This window comes from Schistocerca gregaria, chromosome 10, assembly GCF_023897955.1.
Source record: "Schistocerca gregaria isolate iqSchGreg1 chromosome 10, iqSchGreg1.2, whole genome shotgun sequence".
Taxonomy (NCBI): Eukaryota; Metazoa; Arthropoda; class Insecta; order Orthoptera; family Acrididae; genus Schistocerca; species Schistocerca gregaria.
In genome coordinates, this window is record NC_064929.1 from 153,180,897 (window position 1) to 153,203,323 (window position 22,427).

Genomic DNA, 22,427 nt, shown 5'->3' on the forward strand with positions numbered 1-22,427 from the left:
TGCTCCTTCATCGTTGGCAAGCTGGATTATTGCAACAGTAACGAACAGCAACAATGTAAAACGTACAGTTCATTGTTGACAGCCGTCTGAATTCGTCAGTGCGTCGATTGCGACTGAAAATGTAGAAAACCGAGTTTGGTGGTGCTGCTAAACATTTTAGTTTGAAGGGTTGGACAGACGTACAGATCAAAACAGAACTGTACGAAGTTCACGCGGACACTACATCCTCACTGAAAACCATTTACTTTTGGATTCACGAATTTAAACATGGTCGCAGAAGCACCGGAGATTAATTGGGCTCTGGCTGTCCAGTTGAAGTCACCACAAAGGACTTGACAAAGTCCATGATAACGCAAGACCGCAGAATAAAAAATCAAAATAGTTCAAATGGCTCTGAGCACTATGGGACTTAACAGCGGAGGTCATCAGTCCCCTAGAACTTAGAACTACTTAAACCTAACTAACCTAAGGACAGCACACACATCCATGCCCGAGGTAGCGGTCGCGCGGTTCCAGACTGAAGCGCCTACAACCGCTCGGCCACTCTGGCCGGCAATAAAAATCATGAGATTGCTGAGACTGTACGCGTCTCAGCTGAGCGAGTGCATAGAATTATGCACAGAAAATTGGCTATGAAGAAGCTGTGTGAGAGATGGGCGCAGTGACAGCACATAATCGACCGAAAGCGCATCTGGCACAACATTTCAACACAGTGCCTGGCGATGTTGAGTCGCAGTCCGCAAGCCTTCTTATCCCCATTTATGACTGCTGATGAAACCTGGATCCAGCATTATACACCAGACTCATATTGACTGTCAAAACAAAGGATAAACGCTGGTGAAAATTCTCCGAAGATGGCAAAGACTATTTCCTCAGCTTGTAATGGTCACTATTGTTTGGGATTCACAAAGAATAATCCTCATAGATTACTTGAAGAATGGCAGAACCATAACTGGGCCCTGTCGGATCATCTAAAACTTGCGTTGGTTGAGAAAAGACCAAGGCTGGCATGTAAAAAGGAGCTGTTTCACCAAGATAATGCAACATCCCACAGATCAGTGGCAACAATGGCAAAATCGCATGAATTGGTTTTAGAATTGTTTCCACATCCACCCTGTTCAGTAGAGCTTCAGTCTGGGACCGCGCGATCGCTACGGTCGCAGGTTCGAATCCTGCCTTGGACATGGATGTGTGTGATGTCCTTAGGTTAGTTAGATTTACGTAGTTCTAAGTTCTAGGAGACTGATGACCTCAGAAGTCAAGTCTCATAGTGCTCAGAGCAATCTGAACCATTTGTTCAGTGGACTTATTCCTGATCGGCTTCTTTCTTTTTCGCTAACTCGAAATTTTGGTTTACTGGGATGAAATTTTCTTCACACGAAGAAGTGATAGCTCCAGTCAACGAGTATTTTGCAGGATCTGACAAAACCAGCTTCTTAGATGGAATGAAAATTTGAAGTATCTCTGGACCAAGTGTATGTCCCTCAAAGGAGACTATGAAGTAAGGTGAAACAAACATTTTTTCTTGCTTTTTTTTACCAGACTTACGTAACCACCCTCGTAGAAAGCAGCCCTCCGTGATTTGCACCAATTCCCCCTTGTGCAGTTCATTTTTGTTCCTGGTAGTGTATGTATGAACTGAGCTGTTTGTTGGAAAAAGAGATATATTATTTAGGACAAATTTCATTAAGGAGTAAATATACTGAGAGGCAGTAGTTAGTATACCCAGTTTTTTGAAGAGGTTTCTACAGGACGTCGGTGAATTTACTCCACAAATAATACGTATTACACGCTTGTGGACTCTGAAAATTTTTGTTTGGCTTGAAGAGTTACCCCAAAATATTATACCATATGACATTATGGAATGAAAGTAGGCAAAGTATGCAAACTTCTTCATTTTTATGTCGCCTATATCTGCTAACACTCGAATTGCAAATACAGATTTGTTAAGGCGTTTCTGCAGTTCTGTGGTGTGCTCTTCCCAACTGAATTTATTATTAAGTTGTAATCCCAGGAATTCAAGACTGTCAACCTCTTCTATCTGCTCTTCTTCATACTTTATGCATATGCTCGGTGGAAACGTCTTACAGGTTCTGAATTGCATATAGTGAGTCTTTTCGAAGTTTAATGTCAGTGAGTTGGTTTTAAACCATTTATTAATATCCATGAAAATATCATTAGCAGATCTTTCTAGAACTACAGTAGACATACTAGTTATTGCAATACTTGTGTCATCTGCAAACAAAACGAACTCTACTTCTGGCAGTGTAACTGATGACAGATCATTATTGTACGCAAGAAAAAGCAATGGCCCTAAAATGGTTCCTTGTGGGACACCACATGTAATTTCTTCAGATTCTGATGATGACTGATGACTTAATTCACTAGTCCATTGCACTGACACCCTTTGTTTCCTGTTAGCGAGGTATGACTTGAACCATTTTGCAGCACTGCCCGTGACACCATAGAATTCTAATTTATTTACAAGGGTGTTGTGGTTCACACAATCAAAGGCGAAAGCATATCTCGTTCACAGAGCTGTTCAGTAGTATGCACAGTCTGTCCAACATAAAACTGTCCCCCCTTACATGGTATTTTATATACTCCCGGCGTTGTGAGGTCTACATCGTCTTTCACAGGCCTCATGAGTTGCCAAATTTCTGTAGCAGCCCTGAAGGCCAAATCAATTTTATGACTCTTAAAGAAACAGTTTACTCTTTCCTCTTCCTCTATAGAATCAAGAAAACCGCTGGATTGTTGTTCAGTTCACAATCATTTATTATGTACACTACTGGTTCCATCATCTGGTGTAAACTGTAATAACAAAGCAGTGAGTCACCAAACGGAAGAAACGCAAGCTCCCCCCAAGTGCATGCTCATAGTTGACAAGCCTGGTTGCAGTGTTAATATGCATTCAGTCAGTAATCTTCGATAAGGACGCAAAACATCTACATGGTTGCAACACTCGACGATGAGATTGTCTTATTGCAGTGTTTTGTTGGTACAACAAGGAGTTGCAGTTTTGGAGTTCATGTAATTTCTCAGTACTGAAATTTAGCCATTGCTTTCACCGCTAGTCATTTGACGTGCACACATTTTTTATTTTCGCAATTATTTAGCCACTTCTTATTCTGCTTCGTTTTTGTGACGCTGTGGCTGCGTGAACGAAGTTACCTTCCTGTGACAGATGTCGCTACACAGCCCATGCGGAAGCGGACCGAACTAACGAGACGTAGAAAAAATCAATTTGTCGCGCCGCCTAAATATGGCCGAGCGGCCAGCAGACGGCTTTATTAAGAATGTTAAGTTATGCCAAACGGTGTAATTGAGTCATTCGTTTTACTCTCATTTGAATAACAAGATGCAGTCGGAGATTATACGGCGGAAGGGCGGTCACAAAAAAGAGAGCCCTGGGGTATGACCAGCACGCCACCGCCTTCTAACCGCGGACCCTAACTCGCACGCCACCGCCTTCTAAATGCAGTCCCCTACCCGCTTTCTATGCCACACGCCATTCCCGCAGGAACTATACGGCGCGGGAATCATAAAATCTGACACAATGCTCTCAGACAGGTCCCACACACCCTGGCAGCCGAGAGGCGGAAAGCTTTCAAAACTCGTGGTTTCGTCTAACAGTAAGTAACGAGGCAGTCGTTGCAGTTACTGGCACTAACAATGCAGGTAATAAAGAAAACTGCGATGACGATATCACCAGAAAAGGAGAAAAATGGGGAAATTTTCTTTCGCCGTAATCTATGATAGGAAACTAGGAAACCTCGTTCGGTTTTCAGACCGACTGGGGATTCTTGCGGGGATTGGCATTATGTGGGGAACATGCGTGGATTTTAACGTTTTACTATTCATCGTTGCTGCTACATCTACGACTCGATGGTTGGCAAGTCGGTTGCTGGTCTTGATTCTAACGATTTTCGAGTCCTTAACATCAGAATGAGTTTCATAGAGACGATTTACAGCAATATCATGTAAACAGGGTAGGTAAATGCTTTTTTGTATATAGATATTACTGAAGACACTACATAACAATAGCTGAGAGCATGCGATAGAAAGCTGGTAAGCGCGTCCGTAAAGGAAACCACCATGCCACGTAAAAAACGTTTTTTTGGCCTTTCGATTTATTTAAATTTCTGTTTTTTCCCCTGTAAATACTTAAATTTATCATTAACAAAAGTATATATTGCATCCAGAGACGTAGCCTCTACAACACATTACGAGAATTTAGTACACCCAGTAAAATCATTAGGATGATAGAACTGTGCATGAATGGCTCCCAGACGGCAGTGAAGTTTAGAGGATCCTTTCCAATTAAAACAGGCTTACGACAGGGAGACCTTCTTTCATGTGTCCTCTTCAACCTTGCATTAGAGAAAGTGGTTCGGGAGAGTAATTTACATCTATACAATGATCTCCAATTCGAACACAGTGAAGTAACTCCTGGCTTATGCAGATGATATAGTGTAGCTGAGTGAAACTGAAGAAGTGAAATACATGTACAGATCTCTCAGGGACATTGCCAGCAAAATGGGGCTTTTGATTAACCAAGAGAAAACTGAATATATGGAAATAGGTCGAGTCATAAACGCAAATACTTACTTTCAAATTGACCAGCATTCTAAATTCAGAAAAGTTCTCTATTTTAAATACCTCGGATCACGTTTCACCGGTAAAAATATAACAATCGATATAAATGAAAGAACAGCCTCAGGGTCAAAATGTCTGTACTCACTAAGTAATCCACTCAAAAGTAAAGCTTTGTCAATCACCACAAAGATGAAGATGTACAACACTATCATCTGCCGCATAGTACTGTACGGTTCAGAAAGCTGGACGCTTACAAAGAATGAAGGAGAAAAACTGAATGTTTTTGTAAGAAAAGTAATGAGAAAATCTGGGAGCTGTGTTGGAGAATGGTGTACTGAAAATTCGGAAGAACAATAAAATTTATCAGTTAATGAAGCAACCCACTATCATCCAGAAATTGAAAAGTAGGAGACTGCAATGGGCTGGACTTTTGGGTAGGATGGAAAACAACAGAATCACCAAGAAAGCATTTGAAGAATTCTCCAGACAACAAGACCATTGGGAAAGATGACACAGAGAAGGACATCGCAGCAGTAGGAATTTCCGCAGGGTGGAGAGAGGCTGCGAGAGATATAAGGTGGTGGAAGCAGATCGTTGATGCAGCGCTTGGTCTCCAGGGCTTGTGATCGCTGAGAAGAGAGAATATTCTTTCTTTTCTTTTCTTTCTTTATTTCTTTCTTTTTCTTACTCCATAGTCCCGCAGCGATCGCAGGGTCGGCGTGGTTACAATGAATTTGGCAGTGTTATTGTTAGGGATGGCCGGATGCCCTTCCTACCGCATTCCCCACCCCAGGATGGAATCAGAGTACCCCAACTGTCTGCGTCCAGTGTAAATCGTGAAATAGTGCAGACGTGTTTCAAATGTCTGCGACGCGTGTAACTGAGGCGGATTGTGGGGACCAGCTCGGTATTCACATATCGGGATGTGGAAAACCGCCTAAAAACCACATCCAGGGTGTAACTGAGGCGGATTGTGGGGACCAGCTCGGTATTCACATATCGGGATGTGGAAAACCGCCTAAAAACCACATCCAGGCTGGCCGTCACACCGACACTCGTCGTTAATCCGCTGGGCGGATTCGATCCGGGGCCGGCGACCCTGCCCGAGACCAGGAAGCAGCGCGTTAGGGCTCTCGGCTACCCTGGCGGATAGAAAGAATATTATGACCATGAAATAATGTAATCAGTGATTCATTCAAGACGAGTACCGGAAATAACTCAAATATCCTATTACATGGGAAATGGGCAATTTTTCTCCCCAGATGTGGGGAATTTCTCCTAGACCTTTTCGGAATTTGGAATACTGATATGACGACAGCGCTGGTATATTAGCATATTAGTGGGTATGGTGAGAAATTGGCTTCGGAAATCTTTTAGCATCCCTAAAGAACTCGGACGATCTCTGTGGACTTGCTACTTCAGGTAACATCAGAACCAGTAGCCACGTAGATTCAGGTCAGCAAGCATGACGGAAATGGCGGCTCAGCACGCGATCCTCACCAACCGTAGTGCGCGAGAGACGTTTCACACGTGTGGCAATGTCGGGTGGAACGGCCTTCTGTATAAAAGCCGTACAATCTAGCAGGTGTCTGTCAGCCAGGTTAGGGATGAGGCGATTCTGTAACATATCTGCGTACATAGCACCAGTAACAGATCATTTTATACACGATTCTTACGCAACGTGACTGACGTGATGCCATCTGGTACCACTGTTGGGCCACGCGGTTTGAGATGCAATGTCACGGACTGCGCGGCCCCTCCCACCGGATGTTCGAGTCCTTCCTCGGTCATGGGTGTGTGTGTGTGTTGTTCTTAGCATCAGTTAGTTTAAGTTAGTTTAACCCTTCGGTGGGCGCGCCTGCGGCAGATAGCCGCAAGATTTGGTTTTCCATTAGTATCACAGATAGCGTTACCGTTGCGTGTACTTCCAGATTTTTGTTCTCAACTGATGTCAGCACTCACTACATTTGTGCTATTCATGCTTTCAGCAGTTTGGTCGCTATTGTTGTTTGAAACGTAAGTGTTGTGTTTGCGGTGTGCTTGCCGCTACGCGCCTTGTGATGTATTCTCTATACTTGTGTTTTTCTTTCGCCGCAAGGCAATCTTTCTTTTATATTAGTATATAATGAATATTCGAATCGAATGGAATTAAAGTTTCCATATGCAATTTTCATTACTTTTTACAGTCTGGGATATTGATTTGCTACAATATATTAGTTTTACAAAAACAAGTGTTTCATTAGGTCTCATAAAAGCTTGGAAATGGAGAAAAAGAAGGCATTTGACAGGCACCGTCTAATTGTGTGTTCTGAAGACTATGAGAAAGTACTGCGAGAATTGTCAGAAGAAGAATTACAAGCCGTCCGTGGTGGCCGAGCGGTTCTAGGCGCTTCAGTCCGGAACCGACAGCTACGGTCGCAGGTTCGAATCCTGCCTCGGGCATGGATGTGTGTGATGTCCTTAGGTTAGTTACGTTTAAGTAGGTCTAAGTTCTAGGGGACTAATGACCACAGATGTTAAGTCCCATAGTGCTCAGTGCCATTTGAACCAAGAATTGTCAGATTCATGTGAATCGGAGTCGGAAGAGGAAGTTATTGAAGAAGAAAACCACAGCAGTGACACCGAACAATCAGCAGAGGAAACAGATGACCACCTGGTTGAAGAGGAGAGACAACAAACAGAGGATTACCGATTTTACATAGGAAAAGATGAAGAAACTGTTGGATAAGTGAACCGCTTCCTTCTTCTCCTAAAATCAAGGCCAAGAACATCCCAAAAGTTTTGCCAGGTCCAAAAGCAAACGCTGAAATTATGGAAAATTGTCGTCTTTTACCTATTTATTATGAATGGAATGATTATTTTTCCATTGGTTAAAAATGTAAAACAAATTGAGGTGCAAAACGCGCCCACTCAAGGAAGTATGAAGTATGAAAGCCGCGCGCACCGAAGGGTTACGTAGTGTGAAAGTCTAGGGACCGATGGCCTAACCAATTTGGCCTCTTAGGAATTCACACAAATTTGAACATTTTGCCATCTGTTGATCTATTTTCATACTCATTTCTGCTTTCAATAAAACCTTATGTCATTTCAGGCACGTGTTACAAGCTTTACCTCTGTACCTACATTGTTGTTGTTGTGGTCTTCAGTCCAGAGACTGGTATGATGCAGCTCTCCATGCTACTCTACCCTGTGCAAGCTTCATCTCCCAGTACCTACTGCAACCTACATCCTTCTGAATCTGCTTGGTGTATTCATCTCTTGGTCTCCCTCTACGATTTTTACCCTCCACGCTGCCCTCCAATACTAAATTGGTGATCCCGTGATGCCTCATAAAGTGTTCTACCAACCGATCCCTTCTTCTAGTCAAGTTGTGCCACAAACTTCTGTTCTCCCCAATCCTATTCAACACTTCCTTATTACTTATGTGATCTACCCATCTAATCTTCAGCATTTTACTGTAGCACCACATTTCGAAAGCTTCTATTCTCTTCTTGTCTAAACTATTTATCGTCCATGTTTCACTTCCATACATGGCTACACTCCATACAAATACTTTTAGAAACGATTTCCTGACACTTAAATCTATATTTGAAGTTAACAAATTTCTCTTCTTCAGAAACGCTTTCCTTCCCATTGCCAGTCTACATTTTATATCCTCTCTACTTCTGCCACCATCAGTTATTTTGCTCCCGAGATAGCAAAACTCCTTTACTACTTTAAATGTCTTATTTCCTAATCTAATTCCAGCAGAATCACTCGACTTAATTCGACTACATTCCATTATCATCGTTTTGCTTTTGTTGATGTTCATTTTATACCCTCCTTTCAAGACACTATCCACTCCGTTCAACTGCTCTTCCACGTCCTTTGCTGTCTCTGATAGAGTTACAATGTCATCGGCGAACCTCAGTTTTTATTTCTTCTCCATGGATTTTAATACCTACCCCAAATTTTTCTTTTGTTTCCTTCACTGCTTGCTCAATATACAGACTGAGAGAGAGGGAGAGGCTACAACCCTGTCTCACTCCCTTCCGAACCACTGCTTCCCTTTTATGCCCCTCAACTCTTATAACTGCCCTTTGGTTTCTATGCAAATTGTAAATAGCCTTTCGCTCCCTGTATTTTACCCCTGCTATCTTCAGAATTCGAAAGAGAGTATTCCAGTCAACATTGTCAAAAGCTTTCTCTAAGTCAACAAATGCTAGAAACGTAGGTTTGCCTTTCCTTAATGTAGCTTGTATCATAAGCCGTAGGGTCAGTATTGCCTCATGTGTTCCAATATTTCTACAGAATCCAAACTGATCTTCCCCGAGGTCGGCTTCTACTAGTCTTTCCATTCGTCTGTAAAGAATTCGCGTTAGTATTTTGCAGCTGTGACTTATTAAACTGATAGTTCAGCACCTACATTATCTAGTGCATTTTCAAATGTTGACGATCTTTTGGAGCGCCTTGTACATAATGTTCAGTTAATCGGTGTCTATTTCGGTGCGAATTCCCCTCGGAACAGACCGTAATTCCTTCCTCCATGTTTCGCCGCTGATGCGAGGAATGAGAAGCAGTGGGATTCAGGTAGCCACTTTGCTGTTTGAGCTCGTGCTGGAGAGATAAGAGAAGCAGGTATGATGGCGGAGAAAGCACTGAGGACTTGGTGCTCCGCCCACCTCGGTAGATAAGACCGTTGGGAGTGCGATGGAGTGAAGGGGGGGGGGGGGGGACGCTGCCCGTCCGAGTGCAGTGGACATACAGGGACGGAAGCAACCCTAAGGCTGCCGTCACAGACAAGGGTCGCCAGAGATCGTCCGATAACATCGGCCGATAACATCGGCCGACAGCTTGGTCACAGTGCGGCGGATATCCTTCGTCGGTTTTTGATCGGATCAACAGCACTTTTATTGCTTTGTTTTATTTTTTAAATTTATTGTCTTTCGGGACGTCCCCATACAGTAATCTCAGCAGTGGAATGTCATTTCTGGCGATACGAAGGCAAGGACAGCGCAACTCCCAGACACTGAGCGCAGAAAATCTCCGACCGGGCCGGGAATCAAACCCGGGCGCCTTAGGTTAGCAGTCCGTCTGTGCTGACCGTACAGTTACCGAGGCGAACGGTCAAGGAGGTTATATTCTCTTCTTATGTCCTTGGGAAGGATGGGCTCCACGACGGCTCAGTGTTTAGAAACGAGTGCTGCATTGGGGCTTTTGACATTACGAAGACGCTGAATCCATGATAATGAACTGTGCCTGTCTTGAAAATAACGTTGCGAGTCCTGCACACTGTTTCCCCAGTAACTGGAATAGACAGACAAGTTTTGCGAATATATGACGTAAAGGGAGAAACTTTCTGTCACGCACTGGAGATGATTGGTGGTAAAACCGATAAGATTACAAACGCACTGCATGGCTTGAAATAAATTGAGCAAAACGGAGGTACAGATTGGTTGTATAGGAAATGAGTCATCACAGTCGATGAAATTGTGGGGAAATATTTCTGGCGACATGCGGAAAATAACGAATAAATCGGTGAAAGAAACAAATTTTAATTTTCACATGAGAGAGTAACATTTATTTACATTCCAGCTTACAAAAGAGTTTGTTTGGGTGGTCATCTTACGCAACCGGCCGATTCGGTCGAACGGTTCAAGGCGCTACAGTCTAGAACCGCGCGACCGCTACGGTCGTAGGTTCGATTCCTGCCTCGGGCATGGCTGTGTATGATGGCCTTAGTTAGGTTTAAGTAGTTCTAAGTTCTAGGGGACTGATGACCTCAGATGTTAAGTACCATAGTGCTCAGAGCCATTGGAACCATTCATCTTCCGCAGCAAGCACAGAAATATTTGTTTTGTAAATAAAAAGAGCCTTCTCTTGCTGCACTGCTGTTATTCTCCTAGACGCGTTTCACCTTTTTTTTCACTTTAAGGCATAATCAGTGGGATCTATAATGATACAGATGCACTTTTGTGTTGATATGCTTCATTCGTGGATTTTAAAACAGTTCACTTCTCGCTTTTTATGTAAATAACTAATTGCTTACAGTTCTTAGCGTTTGTAGTTGGCATCTGCGTTTCCTCTCATCTGGTCACATACTGGAGCCCACACGACCGCTCTGTTTACGAAACATAAGCATTCTGTTTATGTGTCGAACACTTTTCTTTCCACTTTTAATTTTGTACGTCCTTGTAAACCACTCATTTACATAAAAAGTGAGAAGCGAACTGTTTTAAAATCTACGAATAATATATACCAAAACAAAAGCGTATCTTAATGGTATCATTATATATCCCACTTGTAATCTAACTCCTCGTTCCTGCTACCACATTAAACAATGTTCAGTCCAAAGGTCTTTCATGAAGATTTGAGGGGAGCGAAGATTACAATTAACTTTCTAGTTTACTTAGTTTGTCGAGTTGAAATCGCTCCAGTCCTTCTTGTCTACGGGTCTGATTGTTGAAAGTGAAAATCTCACACTTTAGGTCCTCACTGTTGGATTGAACTAAGTAAATTTGAAGATTTTTGTTGTGGTTGGCAGGATAGCCAACACCGTGTTACTAGAGACGGCCGAAAAGCACGCGTTTTAGCTCACGCAGGCTGGCGTGAGGTCTGGAACAGGACAAGGAAATTAAAATTTAGGAAAACGGACGTAGCTGCTGGAATACTTAACTTTAATCCATTAATGACGAACGTCTGTCTTGGCATTACATGATTCACAATATCAATAGAAACTGATAATGGCGCCTTGCTAGGACGTAGCAAATGACGTAGCTGAAGGCTATGCTAAACTATCGTCTCCGCAAATGAGAGCGTATTTTGTCAGTGAACCATCGCTAGCAAAGTCGGCCGTACAACTGGGGCGAGTGCTAGGAAGTCTCTCTAGACCTGCCGTGTGGCGGCGCTCCGTCTGCAATCACTGATAGTGGCGACACGCGGGTCCGACGTATACTAACGGACCGCGGCCGATTTAAAGGCTACCACCTAACAAGTGTGGTGTCTGGCGGTGACACCACAATTTTTGTAGCAGAATTTTTGTTTTTATGTCAATATATTTTCTCACATTTTAGTATACTATACAGTCTTTTGATTTTCCACATTAACAAAGCCGAAATTACATTGTTTGCACACGTATACAAAAGTACGTTCGATCACATCAGAGGCATTGTTACGACTCCCACTATCTACGGAAATAACAATATTGTAAAGGATTTACAATTTTTCTTAACAAATCAATTTCTGTTTGTTACAGTTACATTATTAGTTTAGATTATTATTTCATAAGTGAATCCAGAAATAAGCATAACAAACAGTACAGGATTGCGCAATTAGTAATCTATATTTTAAGTCTGCCAATAATTCGTAATTTCAAATGTTTCTAAGAAAAATTTAACTGTACATTCAGAACCATTACTTGGCGGTTATAAAAAAATGTTAAAATGTGTGTGAAATCTTATGGGACTTAACTGCTAAAGTCATCAGTCCGTAAGCTTACACATTACTTAACCTAAATTATCGTAAGGACAAACACACACACCCATGCCCGAGGGAGGACTCGAACCTCCGCCGGGACCAGCCGCACAATCCATGACTGCAGCGCCTAAGACCGCTCGGCTAATCCAGCGCGGCTATCGGTTATAACATCGAAATTAACATATGCATATTTCATAAAGTAATTTCTTTTCATAAATTTTAGTTTGAAACATAACATACTATGTGTAAAATTATATGAGAGTTTTCAGAAAATCACCTGAGATATTACTGACCTGTCATAAATGCGAAGAAAAACACTGGTACCGATAACTACAGTCGAGGGAAAATAATGCTAGAGGAGGATGTCCCGTTACACACGGATGATGCCTTAAAGTGAAAAAAGGCGGAAACCGTCTGGGAGAATAAAAGCAGTGCAGCAAGAGAAGGCGTTTTTTGTTTACATAACAGGTCACAAACGTTGCTCAGCATGGCTACCATTGGCATCCACGACAGCCTCGAACCGCCATGGAGATGCCATTTCACATTTGTTCGCAGCACCTTCCGAACGGTGGACAGCGGAATGTTGAGCTGTCGTGACAGAACTCGTGCACTGCCTTAAGATCGCAGATCCGGCATTCTCAGCCACGGCAACGGAAACTTCTTTAACAATTTGTGGATCAATTGGCTGTATGCCTCATCCAGGAACTCTTTTAATGCGTCTATACTCGCGAAGAGTATGACCCTTTTAACTGATTGACAGTCTGGTAAGAGATTACTATCAGTGAACTCAGAAGTTGCAAAGAACGCAGATTCTGTGACTGAAATTGCGGAATTAACTTTACGAAATAGCAGTCCCTATGTTATTAAGCACTACGATGCATTTTTCCCTCGGATATGCTGCATTGCCGACGGAACATTGCACTGCACTTCTTGATAACACAAGTACTGATATTTCGTAATTGTGAAGTAGTACCAGGCTCTGGGCTCTCAATAACTACTTCCTTCCTGCACTGGAATATTCGTAACGTATGAGCGCAGGTTGTGACGCAGGTACGATGACTCTGTCTGGCTGTAATTCGTGCACGGATGTCCGAAACGATAAGGTGACCGCTCGCATAAAGCACTTTCGAATCACGGTTCCGCATAAATTTTCATAGTCTTCATTATAGTATACAGACGAATACGGTCCATATTCGCAAGTGTGGATAGATTACCTGAAATTAATTTTATTTGGCTCTCCCTCTTCGAGATGTGGACTGGCCGGGACAGCCTCGCCACGTGGACTGTGCGCCTTCACAAAGTCTTTGTGTTGCAGTCTGAGACAAACAAGTGCTTATCGGCACGCGCTTGAGTGAACGGCACGGAATGTGTCTGGCAGCAGTTTTTCCTCGGTGAATACAGCACTGTGCACGCAGCTTCGCCAGAGGCCCTGCTTCCCTGCCGCTGTGCTGTGTGGAGTGGAGTAACCACCCCCTGCTTCCCTCGCTAGAAGCCAGACACAGCGGGGCAGAGCGGGCGCGCAATATTTGCCGAGGCGTCTCTCTTACCCTGCCCCACCCCCTCTCATCCATCTTGCTCACAGCACCCCAGCCCGGCACAGCACAACCACTACTCCTCATCGATGCCGCCACCGCCGTTTCCTTGCGCCGCTGCGATTCCTCAAAAATTCACCACGCCACTGGAAGGCTGGTACTAACTCTCTGTACAACCCCCCCCCCCCCCCCACCTCCGATTCATATCCGTACATCTCTAGATGCTGGGCCTCCCCGATAGCTGAGAGCTGAAGTGCGGCGGTCCGTCACGCCCAGGGGGCCCGGGTTCGGTTACCGGTTGACTCGGAGATTTTCTCCGCTCAGGGACTGGCTGTTGTGTTGTCCTCATTATCATTTCATCATCACCACGGGAAACCACCACTGGAATCACTTCCCTAGACGCCCATGAGGTGGACCTCTCTGACGTGGCACCCCCATGACAAGACCTGCCATTAAGGCAGAACACATTCTTCTAGATGCTTGACAGGTGCCGTTCTTGTTGCAGTCTTCTGTCCAAAGACTGGTTTGTTGCAGGTCTTTTCACCAGTTGTCTATCCAAGCCTCTTGATCTACGAATAACTGCTGCAACCTACATCCATGTTAACCTGCTTGCTGTGTTCATGCCTTGGTCTCCCACTGCAGCTTTTACCCCCATCGCATTTCCCTCCATTGCCAAATTTACAATTCCTTGATGCCTCAAGAATGTTGCGATATACGTTTCTTGCAAAGCTCACGAAACGGTTCTTGAGAGTCAGTAATTAAGGTTTAGGTATTTATGTTCGTAACGCCACGTAGCGCTCTGTATGAAAATCACTGAGTGTGCTGTGTGCAGTCTGAGGCTGGCCGCTATTGTAGTGTTGGGCAGTTGGCTGTTAACTTTTTTTTTTTAGAACAAACAATATATTTACCTTAATAGTGTTCAAAAGTCATTATATATATATATATATATATATATATATATATATATATATATATATATATATATATATATATATATACCCACATCCTCGACTGCTGGCGGCTCACCTCCATCTGCGCAACGCTACGTGCTGTTAACAGCCAACTGCCCAACACTACAATAGCCAACAGACAGCACACAGCACAGTCAGTGATTTTCATACAGAGCGCTACGTGGCGTTACCAACATAAAAACCTAAACAGCCTACTTACAACAGAAATACAACTCACTGAGATCACCCTTCAAATATGGCTCTGAGCACTATGGGACTTAACATCTGTGGTCATCAGTCCCCTAGAACTCAGAAATACTTAAACCTAACTAAGCTAAGGACATCACACACATCCATGCCCGAGGCAGGATTCGAACCTGCGACCGTAGCTGTCGCTCGGTTCCAGACTGGAGCGCCTACAACTGCACGGCCACTGTGGCCGGCTGCCTTCACGTATCTCCGCGTATAGTAAAGACCAATCTTGTCGTTTACATGTTTGTTCATCAGTTTCAGTATCTGTGTTTGAAGATTGCCGATGTGACGAAATAGCATACCAGTTGGGTTAAAAATGGTTCAAATGGCTCTGAGCACTATGGGACTCAACATCTGAGGTCTTCAGTCCCCTAGACTTAGCACTACTTAAACCTAACTAACCTAAGGACATCACACACATCCATGCCCGAGGTAGGATTCGAACCTGCGACCGTAGCAGCAGTGCGCCTAGAACCTCTCGGCTACTGCGGCCGACGTTGCGTTAAAATGGCTCCACATATAGTTGCTACACTCAATCAGAAACAAAGACTGGACGCGATGAAAGCTCAGAAAGTAGTAGTACCCCTCACACAGTGAAACTAAAGCTATGTTCTACTCCAATTTCAAAAGAACAACATCAAATATGTACCAAAACTGTGCAAAAATATAATATAAAATAAAAATATCGGCGCTCGATATTACCATTTTGATGTCGATATATCTGTATATCGGGGGTGGAAGTGTCGCAGAGGTACATCGATGTTTTTGGAATAAATAACGATATATCGATAGCTTATCAACAGCCATGCCAACGGCCTTGCCGCAGTGGTAACACCGAGTTAAGTGCTGTCGGGCTTGGATAGCACTTGGATGGGTGACCGTGTGGTCAGTCGTTTGCTGTTGGCAAGCGGGCTGCACTCAGCCCTTGTGAGGCAAACTGAGGAGCTACTTGATTGAGAAGCAGCGGCTCCGGTCTCGGAAACTGACATACGTAGAATGAAGGCTTTCACGACTGGGTGACATGGCTGTTGATATACTTTTCGGGATGTGAGGTCGTGGTCCAAGAACTTTTCTGCTCCTTACGTTTCGTCCAGGACTGCGCTGGACTTCCTCAGAGGCGATGCTCCGCTGAGTCTTGCCGACTCAGCGGAGCAGCGCCTCTGAGGAAGTCCAGCGATGTCCTGGACGAAACGTAAGGAGCAGAAAAGTTCTTGGACCACGACCTCACATCCCGAAAAGTATATCAACAGCCAACTGACATACGGTATGGAGAGCGGTGTGCTGACCACATGTCCCTCCACATCTGCATCCAGTGACGCCTGTGAGCTGAGGATGACGCGGCGGCCGGTCGGTACCGTTGGGCCTTCATGGCCTCTTAGGGGGGCGTATAAACAGCCCTACTAACCACTCACGACTCGCGCCGGGTCCTCACAGCTTTATTTCCGCCAGTACCTCGTCTCGTAATCTTCCAAACTTCGCAGTAGCTCTCTTTCGGAGAGCAGTGCCTGCCCTATCTGAAGAAGGCACACGTTGTCGGTCGTTAGCCTGGAATACCTGTGGAATCGCTACAAGATCCGTGGGCATAGCGCGCTCAATTGTCGACCATTATATGTTGCACGACGCTCCCGTCTCCTTAATCCCAATGCAATCTAAACACAGCATCAAGTGAGACAGATATGGGCAGCAACAAAAGACGCTGGGGACGTAAAAACAGTGCCTTGTGGAAAAGCGGTTAAATTGTGCATCGACCATTAAGGGAATTCTGTTACTGTGCACAAGCACTGTAACAAATATATACGAAAAGGATGCACGCAGAATTGTGATGTGGGAGGGGGGGGGGGGGGGGGGAGGGAAGAGCTCTTGGTTCTCGCTTCGAATTTCAGCTAGGAATATGGGGTGAAAGTTTCTGTTTTTGTCCGGACCAGGGGCCATTTTATAGCCATCTGCGTTACTGTAGCTGTTACAGAATATGGTATTAACACTTTGCCGTCCGCACGTCTCGTACAAATTTATTCACTTGGCGCCGGCAGCGCTAATTCGGATTACTTGGCTTGTCTCCGGCCGCTTGTCACCTTGATGACAAGCTTCAAACACATTGACTTCTGCGCGCTTTAATTTTTCCGGAAATCCTCTATTTTGCTGTATCGTTTCACAAACTCGAATTTTCTTTTCAAGTAACTTCTCTGCGACTTCTACACTGTTATAATAATTATCTATGTAGGGGTGATACGACTTTGCATGGGAAGGTGTTAATAGTTCCATCACTGTTTTTGCTAAAGATTGTCATGCGCCGAAATATATCTTGAATGAGGAAATGTATCCTGTACTCGAATGACACAGCATCCGATGAGTATGTCATATTTCGCAATTTTCGACGGATTGTAAACATTAAAATTCAACTGTCCACGCCACGGTATCATTCCTTCATCAATTGAGATTAAACGTTTCTTTAAACTTTTTCGAAAAATAATCAATTACGAATTGTACTTTCAAATGCCGGTCGGCATTATCCGGTTTATTGTTGTTGTCGGAAAAATGTAAAAATGATAATATTTGTCTGAATCGGTTGCGGGACATCGTTTCGCGAAATATCGGTGTGTCTATCAACGGATTCGTTCAGCAATAATCATCGATCCTTGCTTTTTTTAAAGTTTCCGTAAGGATAGCAAGGCAAAACCATTTTCTAAGTTCGGGTCCCGTCATGTCGACAAATTTGGCATTTTTTTGTCCACTTTCCTTCTGTTGCAATTTTGACTGTAATACTTGTTGGTTTCGTTGCGAATATATTCAAACAGATCGTTCACAATATATAATTCTACGATATCCACGACGCTCCGTGTATCTTTGGGAAATATCTTTGCACCCGGAGATCTTTCAAATTTATTATTGGTCGTCAGTAAATCATTGTCTGTCTTCTTCGTCTGATACATCAGAATCAGTTGGCAATTGTAGCGTTCGCCGAATTCTTCTTGGACGTATTTCACTATCTTCCGACGATTCTGCTTCACTTACATTTTTTTGATGTCCAATGTCTTCTTCCCAACCGGCCATGTAGTCCGGGGCGTCAGACAAGACGTCCGCGCATTCATCGTAAATAATACTATCGTCTCTTTCGTCTGCCATGATGAAGGTCCACAAGTACTTATAAAAAGAACTTGCTGACGTGTGTAAGTTATCGTTACCTAAACGAACCACAAACAGAATGAAAACGATACTAAAGTGCTGTCGCCGGCCACTGAGCGATACTATGTAGACGACACCACTGTGGGGTCACCGGCCGTTGACCGCTATTTCGCTCATGACACCACTTTGGTGTCGCCGGACGGCAAAGTGTTAAGCAAGGTGTGAAAACGAACCCGCTTGGCATCCAGGCGAATTGTGCGAATCGGTTAATGTCTTTTGCAAAAGATTTAAATTGGACTGAAATTAATTCCCATTTAATGGCACCATTTGTATGCGACCCTTCGGATTTTATATGCAAAATCAGTCACCTTTCTTCAGACTTTACGTGTATAAAACACATGAAATTTAATTTATTTTTTGTGGTAAGCTCCCCCCCATGAACCATGGACCTTGCCATTGGTGGGGAGGCTTGCGTGCCTCAGCGATACGGATAGCCGTACCGTAGGTGAGAGGCCAGACAAACGTGTGGTTCCTGAAGAGGGGCAGCAGCCTTTTGAGTAGTTGCAAGGGCAACAGTCTGGATGATTGACTGATCTGGCCTTGTAACAATAACCAAAACGGCTTTGCTGTGGTGGTACTGCGAACGGCTGAAAGCAAGGGGAAACTACGGCCGTAATTTTTACCGAGGGCATGCAGCTTTACTGTATGATTAAATGATGATGGCGTCCTCTTGGGTAAAATATTCCGGAGGTAAAATAGTCCCCCATTAGGATCTCCGGGCGGGGACTACTCAAGAGGATGTCGTTATCGTTCTACGGATCGGAGCGTGGTATGTCAGATCCCTTAATCGGGCAGGTAGGTTAGAAAATTTAAAAAGGGAAATGGATAGGTTAAACTTAGATATAGTGGGAATTAGTGAAGTTCGGTGGCAGGAGGAACAAGACTTCTGGTCAGGTGACTACAGGGTTATAAACACAAAATCAAATAGGGGTAATGCAGGAGTCGGTTTAATAATGAATAGGAAAATAGGAATGCGGGCAAGCTACAACAAACAGCATAGTGAACGCATTATTGTGGCCAAGATAGATACAAAGCCTACATCTACTACAGTAGTACAAGTTTATATGCCAAATAGCTCTGCAGATGACCAAGGGTCATTTCTGAAAGTATTTGTATGGAGTGTAGCCATGTACGAAAGTGAAACATGGACAATAAATAGTTTGGACGAGAAGAGAATAGAAGCTTCCGAAATGTGGTGCTATAGAAGAATGTTGAAGATTAGGTGGGTACATCACGTAACTAATGAGGAGGTATTGAATAGAATTGGGGAGAAGAGGAGTTTGTGGCACAACTTGACAAGAAGAAGGGACCGGTTGGTAGGGCATGTTCTGAGGCATCAAGGGATCACAAATTTAGCATTGTAGGGCAGTGCGTGGAGGGTAAAAACCGTAGAGGGAGACCAAGAGATGAATACACTAAACAGATTCAGAAGGATGTTGGTTGCAGTAAGTACTGGGAGATGAAGAAGCTTGTACAGGATGGAGTACCACGGGGAGCTGCATCAAACCAGTATCAGGACCGAAGACAACAACAACAACAATAACAACAACCGTATAATGCACGGATGGCAGGGAATATGTAGTCAGCAAGCACTGTTAGGTACGTTTCTCCAGTAACAGTACCTTCAAAGCGGAAAGGCCCAATGAGTCCCCTTGCAGACAAACCACCCCACACATTTACACCAGGCAAATTCACAGTCTTTTCAACTGTAATGTGAGGATTATCTTCAGCCCAATACACACAACTGTGCCTATTAAGTTCCATTGAGTCTGAATTGGGCTTCATCCGACCAAATTATGGTACCCATAAATCCCGGTTCACGTCTCACCATCTCTCGAACCTATTCACAAAATTCTAACTTTCTATCTGGATCGTCGTCACTTAGGTGTTGAAGAAACATAACATTACTTTCTCACAGATATTTAACATTGTGGAACGGGAAATAAATTGTCTATGACAGTTCAAAGTGTGTATACATTTTCTTGACGCATCCTGTAGATATCCTCGGTGTCGCAAAGCAGCTTAAATCACTTAATAAAAGCAAGGCTTCCGGTCCAGATTGTGTACCAGGGCTCATGCGGATGTGTTTAGATAGTCGTTTTTCCATCGCTCTGTTTGCTAGTGAAGTAGGGGAGAGAATTCAACAAGAACTGATATTTGGATCAGACAGAATGGCCATGTTATAAGCGAGACGGAACAGTTCAAGTTCCTAGGCGTTCGGATAGATAGTAAGCTGTTGTGGAAAACCCGTGTTCAGGATCTTGTTCAGAAACTAAATGCTGCTTTATTTACCATTGGAACAGTATCTGAAATAAATGACAGTTCAACACGAAAAGTAGTCTACTTTGCATAGTTTCATACGCTTATGTCACATGGTATTATTTTTTGAGGCAATTCTTCTGATTCAAAAAGGGTATTTTTGGCTCAAAAACGGGCTGTTCGAGCTATATGTGGTGTAAGTTCGAGAATCTCTTGTCGACCCCTATTCAATAGTCTGGGAATTTTGACATTGCCCTCACAGTATATATTTTCTTTAATGGTTCAAATGGCTCTGAGCACTATGGGAGTCAACATCTTAGGTCATAAGTCTCCTAGAACTTAGAACTATTTAAACCTAACCAACCGAAGGACATTACAAACAAACACACACACACACACACACACACACACACACACACACACACACACACACACACATACCCTTGCCCGAGGTTTAAACCTAACTAACCGAAGGACATCACAAACACACGCACACACACACACACACACACACACACACACACACACACACACACATACCCATACCCGAGGCAGGATTCTAACCTGCGACCGTAGCAGTCCCGCGGTTCCGGACTGCAGCGCCAGAACCGCACGGCCACCGCGGCAGGTTTTCTTTAATGTCGTTTGTAGTTAGCAATATTAGCTTAATCCCAAGAGTTAGCAGCTTTCACTCAGTTAATAATAGGCAGAAACCAAATCTGCATGTGGAATGCACTTCCTTGACTCTTGTGCAGAAAGGAGTACACTATTGTGCTGCATCTATTTTCAGTAAGCTACCACAAGAACTCAAAAATCTTAGCAGTAGCCCAAACGCTTTTAAGTCTAAACTGAAGAGTTTCCTCGTGCCACACTCCTTCTATTCTGTCGAGGAGCTCCTGGAAGAGCTGAAAAATTAAGCAAATTCCAGTGTTACATTGTTGATTTCCTTTATTTAAGCTTACGCATTGTCGCCTGAAGTCCGCAGCTCGTGGTCGTGCGGCAGCGTTCTCGCTTCCCGCACCCGGGTTCCCTGGTTCGATTCCCGGCGGCGTCAGGGTTTTTCTGTGCCTCATGATGACTGGGTGTTGTGTGCTGTCCTTAGGTTAGTTAGGTTTAAGTAGTTCTAAGTTCTAGGGGACTGATGACCATAGCTGTAAAGTCCCATAGTGCTCAGAGCCATTTGAATTTTGTCGCCTGAATACGTTTCTTGTATTTCATTTTATCTGTTTCTCTATCGTGTCATAATTTCATGTCTTGACTCGTTCCATGGCCATGGAGACTTCTCTTTAATTTCGTCCCACGGAACAATAAGTAAATAAATAAATAAATAAATAAATAATTACTAGTATTGCTGCAGGCTACCTTGTAATGCCGGAAATGCATATCCTCCTATTTCCATCTATTGTACTATAATTTTTTCCTTATTTTGTTACCTGAAGATATGTCATTTCTGTGTCTTTATATATTGTAATTGTTTTACTATATATATATATATATATATATATATATATATATATATATATGTCGATGTATAATTGGTTTGTTTTGTAAATTTTATTTGCACTTTTGCGCCAGGCCTTGCGTAGGGAAAACTATGCTATCGAACGATTTCATCGATAGGTCGCGTGGAGAACCAAAGTGTTTAGTATCTTGCGTAGTGTTAACTCTGACGCATGGAGCGCGGGCAGAGGAGAGTCTGGGTGGAGTAGGGCGGTGGAGCAGGTGTGTTGAGTGACGCTCCCGCGAGTTGCCGCGCTTTCGGGGTTTGGCTGCATGTAGTTGCGCTCGACTTGCTGTGATAGTTTCTGGCACGGTGTCGCAGACGGGAAGCATTAGCTGGAGCACATCAAGAGCCCGTTTAGCCTGGTGACCGTGTCGAGAAGAAGGAACGCCAACATCCAGCTTCTGCAACAGCAACGGCCGACAAAGACTGACTGCCGCCACCTCCTCGATCGACGACTGCAAACCTTCAATCAAGCAACAAGGAAGGCTGGAATCACGTGAAGTTTTAGAACTGTATGGCAGACCTCAGCTTTTCAAACTGTTTCAAAATTACAGCAACGTAGCATGAACCTTTGTTGCTCATTGTCCGAGTTGCATTACAAAGCAGGGTCCCTTCATTTTCTGGAATGAACCGGAGTGTCGTTTAAAATCAAACGCCAGCATTAAAGTAATATCTTTCCATTTCACTGCTTTA